The sequence below is a fragment of the Bos mutus genome, chromosome 27, assembly GCF_027580195.1.
Source record: "Bos mutus isolate GX-2022 chromosome 27, NWIPB_WYAK_1.1, whole genome shotgun sequence".
In the NCBI taxonomy this organism is placed as follows: domain Eukaryota; kingdom Metazoa; phylum Chordata; class Mammalia; order Artiodactyla; family Bovidae; genus Bos; species Bos mutus.
This window is the reverse complement of record NC_091643.1, coordinates 41,435,286-41,453,368: the sequence shown is the minus strand read 5'-3', so window position 1 is coordinate 41,453,368 and position 18,083 is coordinate 41,435,286. Positions and strand designations below refer to the sequence as shown.

General features: G+C 39.4%; 1 protein-coding gene across 1 annotated transcript in view; it reads right to left on the bottom strand.

The window, feature by feature from the left end:
• CSMD1 (CUB and Sushi multiple domains 1) overlaps positions 1 to 18,083 on the bottom strand; it is a 1,688,220-nt gene that overhangs the window by 670,403 nt on the left and 999,734 nt on the right. The window lies entirely within an intron of this gene.

The window sequence follows — 18,083 nt, the reverse complement described above, 5'->3', positions numbered from 1 at the left end:
TTTCTAAGTCAAGTCTGAATCTTTGTGAACCAATGGACTGCAGCACACCAGGCTTCCCTGTCCTTCCCTATCTCCAGAGTTTGCTCAAACTCATGTCCATTGAGTCAGGGTTGCCATCTAACCATCTCATCCTGTCACCCACTTCTTCTCCTGCCCTCAATCTTTGCCAGGTTCAAGGTCTTTTCCAATGGGTTGGTTCTTCACATCAGGTGGGCAAATTATTGGAGCTTGCTTCAGTATCAGCCTTTAAATGAATATTCAGGGCTGATTTCCTTTAGGATTGACTGGCTTGATCTCCTTACTGTCCAAGGGACTCTCCACAGTATTCTCCAGTATCACAATTCAAAAGCATCAATTCTTCAGCTCTCAGTCATTTCTACAGTCCAACTCTCACATCTATACATGACTATTTGGAAAAACAGCTTTGATTATATGGACCTTTGTTGGCAAATTTAGGTCTCTGCTTTTTAATATGCTGTCAGGCTTGTCACAGCTTTTCTTCCAAGGAGTAAGTGTCTTCTAATTTCACGGCTGCAGTCACCATATGCAGTGATTTTGGAGCCCAAGAAAACAGTCTGTCACTGTTTTCACTTTTCCCCATTTTTGCCATGAAGTGATGGGACAGAATGTCACGATCTTAGTCTTTTGGATGTTGAGTTTTAAGCCAGCTTTTCATTCTCTTCTTTCACCTTCATCGAGAGGTTCTTTAGTTCCTCTTCACTTTCTGCCATTAGTGTGATATCATGTGCATACCTGAGGTTGTTAATCTTTCTCCTGGCAATCTTGATTCCAGCTTGTGATTCATCCAGCCCAGGATTTCACATGATGTACACTGCATAGAAGTTAAATAAGCAGAGTGACAATGTACAGCCTTGACATACTCTTTTCCCAATTTTGAACCAGTCCATTGTTCCATGTAAGTTTTTAACTGTTGCTTCTTGATGTGCATACAGGTTCCTCAGGAGACAGGTAAGGTGGTCTGATAGTCACATCTCTTTAAGAATTTTCAACAGTTTTTTGTGATCTACACAATCAAAGGCTTTAGCACAGTCTCAATTAAGCAGAAGTAAATGTCTTTCTGGAACTCTCTTGCTTTTTCAATGATCCAATGGTTGCTGACAATTTGATTTCTGGTTCCCATTTCTATTCTAAATCCAGCTGTACATCTTCAGGTCCATTGCTCACATACTGTTGAAACCTAGATTGAAGGATTTTGAACATTACATAACTAGCATGAGAAATGAGCACAGCTGTGCAATAGTAGGAACATTCTTTGCCATTGCCCTTCTTTGGGATTGGAATGAAAACTGATCATTTCCAGTCCTGTGGCCACTGCTCAAATTTCCAAACTTGCTGGTATATTGAGTCCAGCAATTTAACAGCATTATCTTTTAGGATTTGAAATAGCTCAGCTGGAACTTCATCACCTCCACTAGCTTTGTTCCTGGTAATGCTTCCTAAGGCTCTCTTGACTTCACATTCCAGGATGTTTGACTCTAGGTGAGTGACTACACCCTCATGGTTTTCAGGGTCATTAAGACTTTTTTTGTATAGCTCTTCTGTGTAGTCTCGCTACCTCTTCTTAATCTCTTCTGCTTCTGCTAGGCCCTTGCTTTTCCTGTCCTTTAGTGTGCCCCTCTTTGCATAAAATGTTCCCTTGGTGTCTCCAATATCCTTGAAGAGATCGCTAGACTTTCCCATTCTACTGTTTTCTTCTATTTCTTTGCATTTTTCACTTAAGAAGGCTCTCTTATCTCTCCTTGCTATTCCCTGGAACTCTGCCTTCAGATGGGTATATCTTTCCCTTTCTCTTTTGCCTTTTCCTTCTCTTCTTTTCTCAGCTATTTATAAGGCCTCCTCAGACAATCACTTTGCCTTCTTGCATCTCTTTTTCTTTGGGATGATTTTGGTCACCACCTCTTTACAATGTTATGAACCTCCATCTGTAGTTCTTCAGGCACTCTATCTACCAGATCTAAACCCTTGAATCTATTAGTCATCTCCACTGCATAATCATAAGAGACTTGATTTAGGTCACAGCTGAATGGTCTACTGGTTCCCTACTTTCTTCCATTTAAGCCTGAATTTTGCAATGAGGAGCTCATGATCTGAACCAGGTCAGCTCCATGTGTTGCTTTGCTGGAGTGTATAGAGGTTCTCCATATTCAGCTGTAAAGAATATAATCTATCTGATTTCAGTATTGACCATCTGGTGATGTCCATGTGTAGTGTCTTCTCTTGTGTTGTTGGAAGAGTGTGTTTGCTATGACCAGAGGGTTCTCTTGACAAAACCCTGTTAGCCTTTGCCCTTCTTCACTTTGTACTCCAAGGCCAAATTTGCCTGTTACTCCAGGTCTTTTGAATTCCTACTTTTCCACTCCTATCCTGTACGACAAACACAGCATATTTTTGTGGTGTTAGTTCTAGAAGGTCTTGTAAGTCTTCATAGACCTGGTCCGCTTCAGTTTCTTTGGCATTGGTGGTTGGGGTACAGACTGGGGTAAAGTCTAGGATAGGACTTTACTTTCACCACCAGATGCGTCCACAGCTGAGTGTAGTTTCTGCTTTGGCTCAGCCTCTCCATTCTTTCTGGAGCTATTTCTCTGATCTTCCCTAGTAGCATATTGGACACCTACTGACCTGGGAGGCTCATTTCCAGTGTCATATCCTTTTTGTCTTTTCATACTGTTCATGGAATTCTCAAGGTAAGAATATTGGAGTGGCTTCCCATCTACTTCTCCAGTGGTCCATGTTTTGTCAGAACTCTCCACCATGGCCTGTCCATCTTTGGCGGCCCAGCATGGTAGGGCTTGTAGCTGTATTGAGTTACATAAGGCCATGTGATCATTTTGGTTAGCTCTCTCTGATTGTGGTTTTATTCTAGAGCCTATAGAATTCTACTTCATGTTTTTTCTGTCTGCCCACTGATGGAGGGGGATGAGGCTTGTGTAGACTTCCTGACGGGAGGGGCTGGCTGTGGGGAAAGTTGGATCTGGCTCTGCTGGTCAGGGCTCTGCTCAATAAACTTTTAACCCAATTGTCTGCTGATGGGTGGGGCTCTGCTCCTTCCCTGTTAGTTGTTTGGACTGAGGCAATCCAGTCCTGGAGTCTACAGGCTGTATGGCAGGGCTAATGGCGACCTGCAAGATGGCTTGTGCCAACACACACCTCCCAGGACTGCTGCTGCTGTCCCTGCAGCAGGCCACTGCCAGCCCATACCTCCACAGGAAACCCTCAGACACTGACAAGCAGGTCTAGCTCAGTGTCTTGTGGGGTCGCTGCTCCTTTCCTGTGGGTCCTGGTACACACATGGTTTTGTCTGTGCCCTCCAAGAGTCTCTGTTTCCCCAGTCCTGTAGAAGTTCTGTAATCAAATCTCACTGTCCTCGAAATTCAGATTCCCTGGGAGTTCCCAGTTCCTTTGCCAGATCCCCAGGTGGGAAAGTCTGATGTGATGCCTAGACTGTTATCAAATATATTCAGCAAAAAAATAAAAAGACAAGGTGCATGATCAGCAGCTTATCTATCTGTTGAGAAAATGAATGAATGTCCAGGTGAATAAAGTTAGTTGAAATCCCAAGGCTCAGTTTCCTCCAGGGCAAATGGAAACAACAATGGCACCCTCCCTACATACATGACAAGTTTTCCAGGATGCCAAGCAGCTGTAGGCACAACAACATTTCACAAAATCTCAGGTATGATATAGTTATTCCACGAAGATTACAAGGATCACCACTGACAGGAATAATCACCTTCTAAAACTCTCCTAGGATTTTTATTTCATCAGAATGAATAGTTCAAATTCTTGCCAAATATTAGTTTTATGAGTCTTTCTTTATATCTAGTATTTTCTTAAAACATAGCAAGGTTCTGAATCTTCTAAAAGGAAAACACTGATGCACTTACATATTTTCCTAAAATTGTATCAGGTACTTTATTTAGAAGAAATGTGTTTCAATCAGGCCAGGGCCAAGTAAGGTGCTGAAGGCCATAGAAAGAGTGCAGGCTCCCTGCTGCCCTTCTCTGTGTGCTCCTCTTCAGTTTATTCTCATTTCTTAGAGAGCCATGCTTGTCAGGAAAATAACTTGCTCATAAACGAACTGAAATCAATGCAAGGTTGACAGTAAGCATTATCACCATTACTATTATTTTCTTTTGCATTGCAACCTAAAAGATGGCACTGGGGAAGAGAATACCTTTACACAGATTTTAAACCACAGTTTCCACAACGTAAGAGCCCTAGAGAAGAGACCATTTGCTGTGTCAGTCTCTGTCCAAACATCAGCACATGCACAGCTTTGTCTACTGATGTTGGGCTGTGTCTCCCACACCTCAGAAGATGGGATCTGCCATTCTAAATGCTTTGTTACAACACACGGCCAGCTTGTACAGGATGTTGCATTCTGGTTTTGGGCATTTACAAAGCATTCTATTTTTTTCTGGTGCTTTTGAAATCATATATTTTTACTTCGTGTATATAAAACAAACTTTTCAGCTTGTATAAAGGATTTATTTTCATTCTTTTCTTATGGCACCGATTACACCAGAAAGTTTATGATAATACATTTTTAGCTTCACTGTGTTTTTGATGAGAATGAAAATACAATCATTCAACAATAAAAATACAATTGGTTAAGTAAAACCAGAAGAAAAAAAATAATAAGGAAAACTTTTTTCAGTGATTTTTATTATTCCACAAGCATTGCAATCAAATATGTATTTAAAAAATCTCAATCTAGAATAAATTTTACTAAGGACAAGATTTCTTACAATGTTTGTAGAAACTGACAGAAATCAGACAGAAAAGATCCTGATGTGCTCACGTTGTTGCTGTTCAGTTTCTAAGCAAGTGTTTGTTACCCCCATGGACTGCAGCACGCCAGGCTTCCCTGTCCTTCACTGTCTCCCATGGGTCACTCAAATGTATGTCCATTTAGTTGGTGATCTGCATGTCTGAGGTTCTGATATTTCTCCTGGGAATCTTGATTCCAGAAGATAAGTTCATAAAACTTACATAATGTTCATCTGTTCAGTTCAGTTGCTCAGTTGTGTCAGACTGTTTGAGACCCCATGGACTGAAGCGTGCCAGGCTTCCCTGTCCATTGCCAAATCCCAGAGCTTGCTCAAACTCATGTCCATTGAGTTAGTGGTGGCATCCAACCATCTCATCCTCTGTCATCCCCATCTCCTCCTGCCTTCCATCTTTCCCAGCATCAGGGTCTTTTCCAATGAGTCAGTTCGTCACATCAGGTGACCAAAGATTTGGAGCTTCAGCTTCAGTACCAGTCCTTCCAATGAACATTCAAAACTGATTTCCTTTAGGATTGACTGATTTGAGCTCCTTGCAGTCCAAGGGACTCTCAAGAATCTTCTCCCCAGAACCACAATTTGAAAGCATCAATTCTTTGGCACTCAGCTTTCTTTATGCTCCAACTCTCACATCCACACACGACTACTGCAAAAACCATAACTTTGACTATATGGACCTTTATTGGTAAAGTGATATTTCTGCTTTTTAATATGCTGTCTAGGTTTGTCATGGCTTTTCTTCCAAGGAGCAATTGTCTTTTAATTTCATGGCTACAGTCACCATCTGTAGTGATTTTGGAGACCAAGAAAATAAAGTCTGTCACTGTTTCCACTTTTCCCCCATTTATTTTCCATAAATTGATAGGACTGGATGCCATGATCTTAGTTTTTTGAATGTAGAATTTTAAACCAGCTTTTTCACTCTCCTATTTCACCTTCATCAAGAAGCTCTTTAGTTTCTCTTTGCTTTCTGCCATAGGCATGGTGTCATCTGCATATCTGAGGTTATTGATATTTCTCCCTTCAGTTGTGATTCCAGCTTGTGCTTCATCCAGTCTGGCATTTCATATGATGTATTGTGGAACTCTTGCTTTTTTGATGATCCAGTGGATGTTGTCAACTTAATATGTGGTTCCTCTAACTTTTCTAAATCCAGCTTGAACATCTGGAAGTTCACGGTTCATGTACTGTTGAAGCCTAGCTGGGAAAATTTTGAGCATTACTTAACTAGCATGTGAGATTAGTGAAATTGTGTGGTAGTGTGAACATTCTTTGGCATTGCCTTTCTTTGGGATTGAAATGAAAATGGACCTTTCCCAATCCCATGGCCAATGCTGAGTTTTCCACATTTGTTGGGATACTGAGTGGCAGCACTTTCACAGTATCATCTTTTAGTATTTGAAATAGGTCAACTGGAATTTCATCACTTCCACTAGCTTTCTTTGTAGTGATGTTTCCTAAGGTCCACTTGACTTTGCACTCCAGGATGTCTGGCTCTAGGTGTGTGATCACACCATCATGGTTATCTGAGCCATTAAGAACTTTTTTGTATAGTTCTGTGTATTCCTGCCAACTCTTCTTAATATCTTCTGCTTCTGTTGGTTCCATATCATTCCTATCCTTTATTGTGCCCATCTTTGCAGGAAATGTTCCCTTGGTATCTCTAATTTTCTTGAAGAGATCTCTAGTTTTTCCCATTCTATTGTTTCCCTCTATTTCTTTGCATTGATCACTTGGGAAGGCTTTCTTATCTGTCCCGGCTATTCTCTGGAACTCTGCATTCAGATGGATATATTTTTCCTTTTCTTCTTTGCCTTTTGCTTCTCTTCTTTTCTCAACTATTTGTGAGGCCTCCTCAGACAATCATTTTGCCTTTTTGCATTTCTTTTTCTTGGGGATGGCTTTGATCCATTGTACAGTTTGTAATTTTGTACAAACTGTCATTGTAACTCTGTCCATAGTTCTTCAGGCAGTGTATCTGCCTGACTTTGTACAACTGTTATTGTACTTTGTACAACTGTCTTTGTACGAAGACGGCTTTGTACCACTTTGTTGTACTTTGTACAACTTTGTACAGTTGCACTTTGTACAGCTTTATACAACTGTCATTGTACAGTTTGTAACTTTGTTACAACTGTCATTGTAACTCTATGTCCATAGTTCTACATAGTGTACAACTGTCTTTGTACAATAACTTTGTAACGCTGTGATTGTAACTTTGTAGAACTGTCATTGCACTTTGTACATCTGTCTTTGTACATCTTTGTACAGTTGTACTTTGTACAATTTTGTACTACTAGCATTGTACAGTTTGCAACTTTGTTACAACTGTTATTGTAACTCTCTCCATAGTTCTTTAGGCAGTCTATCAAATCTAATCCCTTGGATCTATTTGTCACTTCCACTCTATAATCATAAGGGATTTGATTTAGGTCATACCTAAATGGTCTAGTGGTTTTCCCTACTTTCTTCAGTTAGGTGAATTTTGCAATAAGGAATTCATGACCTGAGTTGCAGGCAGTTCCTGGTCTTGTTTTTGCTGACTCTGGGATTTCTTTGGAAGGAATGATGCTAAAGCTGAAACTCTAGTACTTTGGCCACCTCATGCAAAGAGTTGACTCATTGGAAAAGACTCTGACGCTGGGAGGGATTGGGGGCAGGAGGAGAAGGGGACGACAGAGGATGAGATGGCTGGATGGCATCACTGACTCGATGGACGTGAGTCTGGGTGAACTCTGGGAGTTGGTGAGGGACAGGGAGGCTTGGCGTGCTGTGATTCATGGGGTCGCAAAGAGTTGGACACGACTGAGCGACTGATCTGATCTGATAGAGCTTCTCTATCTTTGGCTACAAAGAATATAATCAATATGATTTCAGTATTGACCACTTGGTGATGTCCGTGTGTAGAGTCATCTCTTGTGTTTTTGGAAGAGGATGTTTGCTATGAGCAGAGTGTTCTCTTGGCAAAACTCTGTTAGCCTTTTCCCTGCTTCATTTTGTACCCCAAGGCAAAATGTGCCTGTTATTTACTCCAGGTATCTCTTGACTTCCTACTTTTGCCATCTAGTGCCCTATGATTAAAAGGACATCTTTTTCGGTGTTAGTTCTAGAAGGTCTTGAAGCTCTTCATAGAACTGTTCAACTTCTGCTTCTTCAGCATTAGTGGCTGGGGCATAGTCTTGGGTTACTGTGATATTGAATGGTTTGCCTTGGAAATGAACTGAGATCATTCTGTCTGTTTTAGATTGCACTCAAGCACTGCATTTCATCCTCTTTTGTTGACTCTGATGGCTACTCTATTTCGTCTAAGGGATTCTTGCCCACAGTCATAGATATAACGGTCATCTAAATCAAACTAGCTCATTCCGGTCCATTTTAGTTCACCGATTGCTAAAATGTCAATGTTTACTCTTGCCATCTCCTGTTTGACTGCTTCCATTTTACCTTGATTCATGGGCCTAACGTTCCAGGTTCCTATGCAATATTGTTCTTTACAGCATTGGATTTCCATCATCAATCACATCCATAACTTTGAGTTGTTTCACATTGGCTCAGTCTCTTCATTTTTTCTGGAGCTATTTTTCCACTCTTCTGCAGTAGCATCTTGGGCACCTATTGACCTGGGGAGTTCATCTTTCAGTGTCATATTTTTTTGCCTTTTCATAATGTTCATGGGGTCCTCAAGGCAAGAATACTGAAGCAGTTTGCTATTCCCTTCTCCAAAACCCAAAATTTATCTATCAATTAAAGGATTTCAAGCCATAACTCAAGAATACAGGGAGAATCTTAAGATCTTCCTAATAACTCTTGCCCTCAAGGGCTGACAAATAATTATCTTCTGTTCTTTAAATTATAGCATGTGTCAGCATTTAGAATATGCCCTTACATTCTGGTTACCATATCTCTGAAAGAGTGTGAAAAATTGAGTGTGAGAAACCAATGCTAAATACTCAGGAAAGTTGCAAGATGATTGCTAAAAATAGTCAATGTTAGTGATTAAATTATGTAAACTTAAAATTAAAGCAATTACATTAAAAATAGAGGTAATAACTACTGATATTTCATACACTCCTATTTTACTGTATTTGACATTCTTCTGCATTCCTGAAGTATTGCCTAGTGGAAATATTACAAAAGGGAGGACTAATGCCCATCTCTTCCCAATGTCATATTCAGTGACTCTATGTGGATAGCTAGGCATTGGTCAGCTTGGAAGAGTTTAGACAAAGCAGATTAGAGGATGCTATAAATTAAGCTCTTCTACCCAACTGGCTATTAACCATTTACCAGCATACAACTTGAGTTTAAGAGAACTAAAGAAAACACCCACTCCATTTCCAGAATCAGTTCCATAGAAGACTTTACCAGCCACTCCACTCCAAGGAGAGTCAATTATTTTTTCTCTTCTTTATCCTTATGCAGATAAATATCCCTTATCTTTATCCTTTTGTAGATAATGCAAAACTTGTATTTCAATTAAATTCTCTACTTCAGAACAACTTTGATTTATCCACTCCATCTTTTTCTTCTATTATCAACTATCTTCCCCTAAAGGAACACTCTTTACTGGACGAAAGAAGATGGGAATGAGTTTGAGGAGCAGGAAAGCTGCATCGATACACCAAACAGATCTACTGGGTACACACCTCTCTTTAAAGCATCCGTGCATAGTTAATGATGGTAATCCCTGGGACGTGGACCCAGACAGGCATGGATCAGCAAAGACAGAGCTCTTTCATTTTGTTCTCTTACTGAGTCTTTCACAAAATCACAAGTGAGCTGTTTATTCTGGGCACTGCATCATTACTGCTTCTTTTCTAAAGTAATTACGCATAATGGTGTGAAACTATCTGCCTGAAGCGAATTGAAAATTCTAGCATCACCTCTTCCACAAGTACACATATGTGAGTGTCAGTGTTCTTCCAGATCGGGGGGCATTTGAGCACTGTGTCAAAGGACTGAAAGAAAGATTAAATATTTTAAAGCACTTTTTTGGATATCAATTTTGTGCTTTGTCTTTCTTCTACTGAAAATGTTTTCATACTCTCTTACTCTAATATATATAATGATTTTGTGAGATTGTCATCATTTTTCCTCATGAGATTATCGGGCAAGAAGTCTGATAAATTACCAAAAACCACACAACACATAAATTAGATTCAAAGCCAGGACTTCAGACTTCCAACTTGTTTGTTTGTTTGTTTTTCCTCAAATAAATTATATTTTCTTTACTTAGCTGGATATCAAAATATTTTGCCCCAAATCTTAATATGTACAGGATATTCATTGAATTTAAGCTAGAAGATTGCTTCATTTTACTTGATACTATTTATTGAGTTAATATGTGACAGATAGTACTAGGATACTATGTTTTAGAAAATTTAGAAAAATGTAAAGTTTGGTTTCACATGATTGAAAACCATGGTCTAATCTCATGTGAACATGCTTGAAATAATAGCATGAAGTTTATTCTATTTTAGTTTAATGATGACTTATTCTAAATATAGAAACAAACAACTTTAAAATTTTATATTTTCTCTTCTTAATGACTCTTTCATACTTATTCATATCTAGATGTACATTTTGAAGTTTTATCTTTCTTGCCAAATGATGTGCATATATTCTGTCCTCTTACTTGCCATCCAAAATCAGAATGCACTATCCTATTCCTATATTTTGATCTCTTTCAAATCCAGTTTTGGATAATGACACAGATGTTAGAGTCATAACATTAGTGCAGCTAGGCAGAGCCACCCTCATTCTGAATAACACAGACCACATTTCATGCTGACTCTAGGATTTCCATCAAAACATTTATTACATTCACTATTTCTATATACTTTAAGCAGTTTCAGTTTCTTTATTTGGATTCAAAGCAAGGGAGAGAAGAACTCGGCCAAATTTTATCCTTAAACTACCTTTGGAATAAAGTGCAATAAGCCAGTTCATTTTTGGAACCGACATTTCTAGATTCAGGCAGACTTCACTTAAAAGAATCAACATATGGTGAGCATGTAAACTGATGCAGCTGCCACAGAAAAATCTGTACGGAGGTTCCTCAAAAATATAAAAATAGAACCACATGATCCAGCAGTCCCAATTCTGGGTGCACATCCCAAGGAAGTGAACTCATGTAAATCCGCACCATGTTCATTGCAGCATTATTCACAATGACCAAGACATGGAAATGAATGGATAAAGTAAAAAAAAGTGAGGGTATAATGCATATGGTGACTGAGTCTAATAACAACGTATATTTGAAAGTTGCTGAGAAAGTGAAAGCGAAAATGAAGTCACTCAGTCATGTCTGACTCTGCGACCCTGTGGACTGTAGCCCACTAGGCTCCTCCGTCCATGGATTCTGCAGGCAAGAATACTGGAGTGGGTTGCCATTTCCTTCTCCAGTGGATTTTCTCAACCCAGGGATCAAACCCAGGTCTCCCACACTGCAGGCAGACGCTTTAACCTCTGAGCTACCAGGGAAGCCCAAAGGAGATCTTCAAAATTCTCACCACAAAAATAACAGTAAGTGTGTGAAGTGATAGAGTTGACAAAACATGGTCCATTGTAGAAAGAAAAGGCAAACTACTCCAGTATTCTTGCCAGGAGAACCCCATGAACAGAGTGAAAGGCAAAAAGATATGACACTGGATGGAGTCCCCCGGGTCAGAAGGTGTCAAATGGGGAAAGAGAGAAGGGTAATTACTAACAGCTCTAGAAAGAATGAGGTGGCTGGGCCAAAGCTGAAATGACTCTAAGTTGTGGATGTGTCTTGTGGTGGAAGTAAAGTCCAGTGCTATAAAGAACAATATTGCCAAGTAACCTAGAATGCTAGGTCCACGAATCAAAGTAAATTGGACATGGTCAGGCAGGAGATGGCAAGTGTGAGATGGCAGGAGATGTAGCAATCAGTGAACTAAATGGGTGGGAATGGACAAATTTAATTTAGATAACTATGATATCTACTACTGTGGGCAAGGATCCCTTAGAAGACTTGGAGTAGGCCTCATAGTCAACAAGAATATGAAATGCAGTACTTGAGTGCAGTCTCAAAAACAACAGATTGGTCTCGGTTCATTTCCAAGGCAAACCATTCAGTAGCACAGTAATCTGAGTCTATGCTACAACCACTGATGCCAAAGAAGCTGAAGCAGACCGGGTCTATAAAGACCTTCTAAAATTAACACCACAAAATGATGTCTTTTTCAACATAGGGGATGGGAAAGCAGAAGCAGGAAGCCAAGAGACACCTGGAGTTAACAGGCAAGTTTGGCCTTGGAGTGCAAAATAAAGCAGGGCAAAGGCTAACAGAGCTTTGTCAAGAGAACTCACTGGTCATAAAAAACACCCTTTTCCAACAACACAAGAGACAACTCTATACATGGACATCACCAGATGGTAAATACCAAAATAAGATTGATTATATTCTTTGAGCTGAAGATGGAGAAGCTCTATACAGTCAGCAAAAACAAGACCAGGAGTTGACTGTGGCTCAGATCATGAGCTCCTTATTGCAAAATTCAGGCTTAAGTTGAGGAAAGTGTGGGAAAATAATAGACCATTCAGGTATGAGCTAAATCAAATCCCTTCTGACTATGCAGTGTAGGTGACAAATAGATTCAAGGGATTAGATCTGGTAGACAGAACATCTGAAAAACTATGGATGGAGATTCTTAACACTGCACAGAAGGTGGTGACCAAAACCATCCCCCAGAAAAAGAAATACAAGAAGGCAACATGGTTATCTAAGGAGGCTTTAAAATAAGTAAGAAAAGAAAAGAAGTGAAAAGCAAGGGAAAATGGGAAATATATACCCAACTGAAGAAAAACTTCCAGAGAATAACAAGGAGAGAAAAGAAAGCCTTCTTCAATGAACAATGCAAAGAAATAGAGGAATACAATAGAATGGGAAAGACTAGAAATATCTTCAAGAAAATTAGAGATACCAAGGGAAAATTTCCTGCAAAGATGTGCATGATAAAGGGCAGAAATACAAGCTAACAGAGGCAGAAGAGATTAAGAAGAGGTGGCAAGAATACACAGAAGAACTGTACAAAAAGAGTCTCAATGATACTGATAACCATAATGGTGTGGTCACGCAGAGCAAGATATCCTGGAGTGTGAAGTCAAGTGGGCCTTACGAAGCATTATTACAAACAAAGCCAGTGGAGGTAAGGAAATTCTAGCTGAACTATTTAAAATCCTAAAAGATGATATTGTTAAAGTGTTGTATTCAATATATTAGCAAATTTGGAAAACTCAGCAGTGGGCACAGGACTGAAAAAGGTCAGTTTTCATTCCAATACCAAAGAAGGAAAGTGCCAAAGAATGCTCAAGACACTGTACAATTGTACTCATGCAAGCAAGGTAATGCTTAAAACACTAAAGGCTAGGCTCTAACAGTACGTGAACCAAGGACCTCCAGACGTACAGAGGAACCAGAGATCGAGTTGCTGACATTCACTGGATAAAAGAGGAAGCTAGGGAATTCCAGAAAAAACATCTATTTGTGCTTCATTGATTCCACTAAAGCCTTTGACTGTGTGGATCACAACAAACTGTGGAAAAGTCTTAAAGAGATGGGAATATCAGACTACCTCACTTGCCTCCTGAGAAACCTATGCAGGTTAAGAAGCAACAGTTAGGACCTCAACTGGAACAATGGACTGGCTCAAAATTGGGAAAGGAATTCATCAAGGCTGTATATTATCACCCTGCTTATTTAACTTATATGCAGAGTACATCATGAGGAATGCCAGGCTGGATGTATCACAAACTGGAATCGAGATTTCCAGGAGAAAGATTGGCAACCTCAAATATACAGATGATACCATCCTAATGGCAGAAAGCAAAGAGGAACTAAAGAGCCTCTTGATGAAGGTGAAGGAGGAGAGTGAAAAAGCTGGCCTAAAACTCAACATTCAAAAAAACTAACTTCATGGCATCCAGTCCTATCACTTCATGGCAAATATGAGGCAGAAAAGTAGAAGTGACAGATTTTATTTTCTTGGGCTACAAAATCACTATGGACAGTGACTGCAGGCATGAAATAAAATAGGTGCTTTCTTCTTGGAAGGAAAGCTATGACAAACCTAGACAGCATATTAAAAAGCAGAGACATTATTTTGCCAGCAAAGGTCTGTATAGTCAAAGCTATGGTTTTTCCAGTAGTCATGTAAGGTTGTGGGCGTTGGACCATAAAGAAGGCTGAGTGCCAAATAACTGATGCTTTCGATCTGTGGTGCTAGATAAGACTCTCGAGAGTACCTTGGACTACAAGGAGATCAAACCAGTCATTCCTTATGAAAATAAACCCTGAATATTCATTGGAAGGACTGAAGCTCCAATACTTGACCATCTGATGCAAAGAGCCAACTCAGTGGAAAACACCCTGACACTGGAAAGGATTGAAGGCAGAAGAAGGGGGTGACAGAGGATGAGATGGTTGAATGGCATCACCAACTCAATGGACTGAACTTGAGCAAACTCTGGGAGATAGTGAAGGACAGAGGAGCCTGGCATGCTGCAGTCCATGGAGTCACAAAGAGTTGGACGTGACTTAGCAACTGAACAACAACAACATGGATGTATTAACTAACATTTTACTGGTAATCATTTTGCAAAATACACCTACATCAAATCACTACCTTGTATTTGTACATCATCATATGTCTGTTACATCTCAATAAATATGGAAAAGAAGGATCAACATAAATCAAGCCTGCTTTCTGAAGTAAAAATAAGAGGTCTATTCATTATAAATTAATTCATTAGGTTCATTACAGAAAATGTAGATGAATTTTGGGAGCTAGTCTTTTGATGACATTTTTTCAGGGACATTTAATTTGACTGATAAAATCTGATTCCAAGCTTGATAAGGGAAGCCATCATTCTTATTTTTTTAGTTAAAAGATGGGTACAAAATAAAGTTGTCTGGGGGCTAATTTCACTCATTGTGTTGAACTGAATGACTCGGCAGTCTAATTGTCTTTTGCAGGGTAGAAATTCCACCCTCGTGACACTATCATTTGGTGCTAAGTTTGGGTTTATTTCTATGGAGTCAGATGTGGCTCATCTGTTTGAGTTCTGGGTTTCATGGATAATGACAGTGGCTTGGAGCACGCGTTGGAAAGGCACTCGTAAAAGGTCTGTCTTTTGTAGGTAGCAACGTGACCTTAGGGAAGAGCCTCAAAGTCCCTTAGTTTGTTTTTACTTTTGCAAAACAGGAGGAAAGACCACGTAAATTATAAGATTGGCTTCTGGCCTGGTTCTTTCTATTTGGTGGCATACTGAGGAATTTTTAATGGAAGTGTCTTTTCCATATTTTGCAGCAATGTATTCAAATGTATGAACAGTCATCAGTGATGTGGGTGAAGGGCTAAAGAATTGTATTGAAGCACATTACAATATAAAATATCCATTTGAGTCCAATAAAAATATAGGATCCCATTTAGATTTAAAGCTGTGACTACAAATGTGACCTAATCACACTTCTCTCCTTGAAGTAACTGTGTGCAGTGTAGGGGGCCTTATGTCCTGGTGTGCCTGGGAACTGTCCCAATTTAGACCTGCTGTTGTTATGTCCAGTCTAGCAATTATAGCAAGCAAAAAAGTCCCAGGTTTGGAGAACAAAGTATATGGTTACCCTGTGGACAGCAGATGAAGGAACTGTTGGTGGCTGTCTCCTGTTTGTAGATGGGTAAGATGAGACAGCAGCTATCATAGCTGATGAAGAACAGGGGAGCTATGTTTAAGGGGCAATCAATTCTGCTTCTATCTTAAGCCTATGAATATTACCCTTAAAATAAATTATGAAAACAGGCTCCTTACTGAGAAAGCTATAAAACTTAAGACCTTTACAATAGGAAATTTTTCTGCTTTTATTTTTCCCTACTTTTCTCGCAGATATTCTCTGCAGAAGTGCTGTTTTTCTTCCGGCTTAAATAGACTGGTCTCTAGGTAATTCTTTGGGAGCTCAGCCACTTCACAGTATTGTTTACCTGGTGGTTTGCTTTGAAAGCCACATGCTGGGCCGGCAGCAACTTCAGCCCCGTCTCTCTGATTCATGGCTGATGGCCTCTGCAAACAAACAGCTGTCTTGAAGACAGCAGGACCTTGAGCTACAGTAAAGTCCAACCTGTAAAAACACTGCACTTCTGCTCCACTTAAGGCTCTACAGAGAGGAGGAGCTGGTGGAGCTTTGGCCATCCATCTTGGTCCTCTGTCTGCCAGGACAGATGTCTCCATTACCGTGGTGTTGAGAGATCAATGGACCTTGGAGTCAATTCCATTCCCCCCTTTTCACTAATCCTTATTCCTCCTTTCTGGTCATTCTCATTGCTTACCCGAACTTTAGTACTACTCCTTTTTATATCTTAAAAGTTTTGTGCTGTGCCGTATTGCTCAGTCATATCTGACTCTTTGTGACCCCATGGACAGTAGCCCACCAGGGGGTGGGGATTCTGAAATTTTTAGTAAAACCCAAAAGTATTTCTTTGCTCACTAAATCTGTTTATAAAGATTTTCAGTGTGTTGGGACCACAGAATACTGAGTCTGTGTAACTGTTCTAAAGTAATTGCAGCACCTTCATGTTGAGATTAAATAAAAGGACATAAAAAGGCATCCGTTGAGCACAGTGAATATTTGTTGCATGGATAAGTGAATGAGTACAACAGTATTTTTATCCAAAATCAGAAATATTGTCTCTTTTGTTTTGAAATGGAATATAAAAGAAATGTAAAGCACCAATTTTAAATGTGGTAAGTCTTCAAGTTTTTTTTTTTCAAAATTCCATTAGAAAGATTGATTTCCAGTGATATTTAGAAAGATAAGGTAATTATTACGGAGAGGAATTTACCATTCAGATACCAGACATGGTATTTGCTTTGTGAACCTGGGTACCCCACTGTGAGTCTCAGTTCCATAATGTAAAATGGACGTAGTGATTTCTTAGATGGATTGTAAAAATTAGTCTTTCTTATATGTATAACGGAGAAGGCGATGGCACCCCACTCCAGTACTCTTGCCTGGAAAATCCCATGGACGGAGTAGCCTGGTGGGCTGCAGTCCATGGGGTCGCTAAGAGTCGGACACGACTGAGTGACTTCACTTTCACTTTTCACTTTCATGCATTGGAGAAGGAAATGGCAACCCACTCCAGTGTTCTTGCCTGGAGAATCCCAGGGATGGGGGAGCCTGGTGGTCTTCTGTCTATTGGGTCGCACAGAGTCGGACACGACTGAAATGACTTAGCATAGCATATATGTGTAAAACTTTCTTACAATGCACATGCCTAATAAATATTAGCAACTATTTATAATTATTATGTGTAAAATGAAATGGTGGGGAAAAGAACTGTTGACAAAAGTGTGTAAATTCTAGATTTTGAGTGAACTGAAATTTAGTGTCCCTTCTGCAAGATTTCTCTAAACGACTCTGAATTTTCTTTCCTCCTCAATTAAAAAAAAAAAAATTAACAGTTTATAAGTTCCAGGTGAAACTATAGCATGATGCAAATTCTGACATACTGCAAAGAATGAATAATACCTTAAAGCTATAATCATCAAGCCTTTGGGATAGTGGTAAAATATACAAATAGAGGAATGGAACAGAATAGGGAGTCTAGAAGTAGACCCAAACAAATATTACAGCCAACTGATCTTTTCTGACAAAGGAGCAAAGGCAGTACAATGGAGAAAAGACTGACATTTCCACAGATGGTGCTGGAACAAATGGACGTCCACATGCAAAAAAATTAACCTACACACAGATCTTACATTCTTCACAAAAAATTAGCTCAAAATGGACCAAAGACCTCAATGTAAAATGCAAAACTATACAACTCCTGGAAGGTAACAGGGGACAACCTAAATGACCTAGGGTTTGTCAGTGACTTTTTAAATAAAAATGAAAAAGAATAATCTGTAAAAAATTGAGATGTTGAACTTCATTAAAATTTAAAAATTCTGCTCTATAACATGAGAATAAGAAACTAAGCCACAGATGTGAAGAAAATATTTACAAATGATACATCTGATAAAGAACTATTATTCAAAGCATACAAAGAACTCTTAAAACTCAATTGTAGGAAAATCAAAAACCCCAAGTAAAATGTGTTAGATATTTTGACAGATACTTCCCAAAGGAAAATATACAGATGACAAACAGGCTTATGAAAAGATACTTATGAAAAGATACATCATAAATCATCACGGGAATGCAGATTAAACAACCATGAGATACCACTGCACACCTATTAAAATGGTAAAAATTCA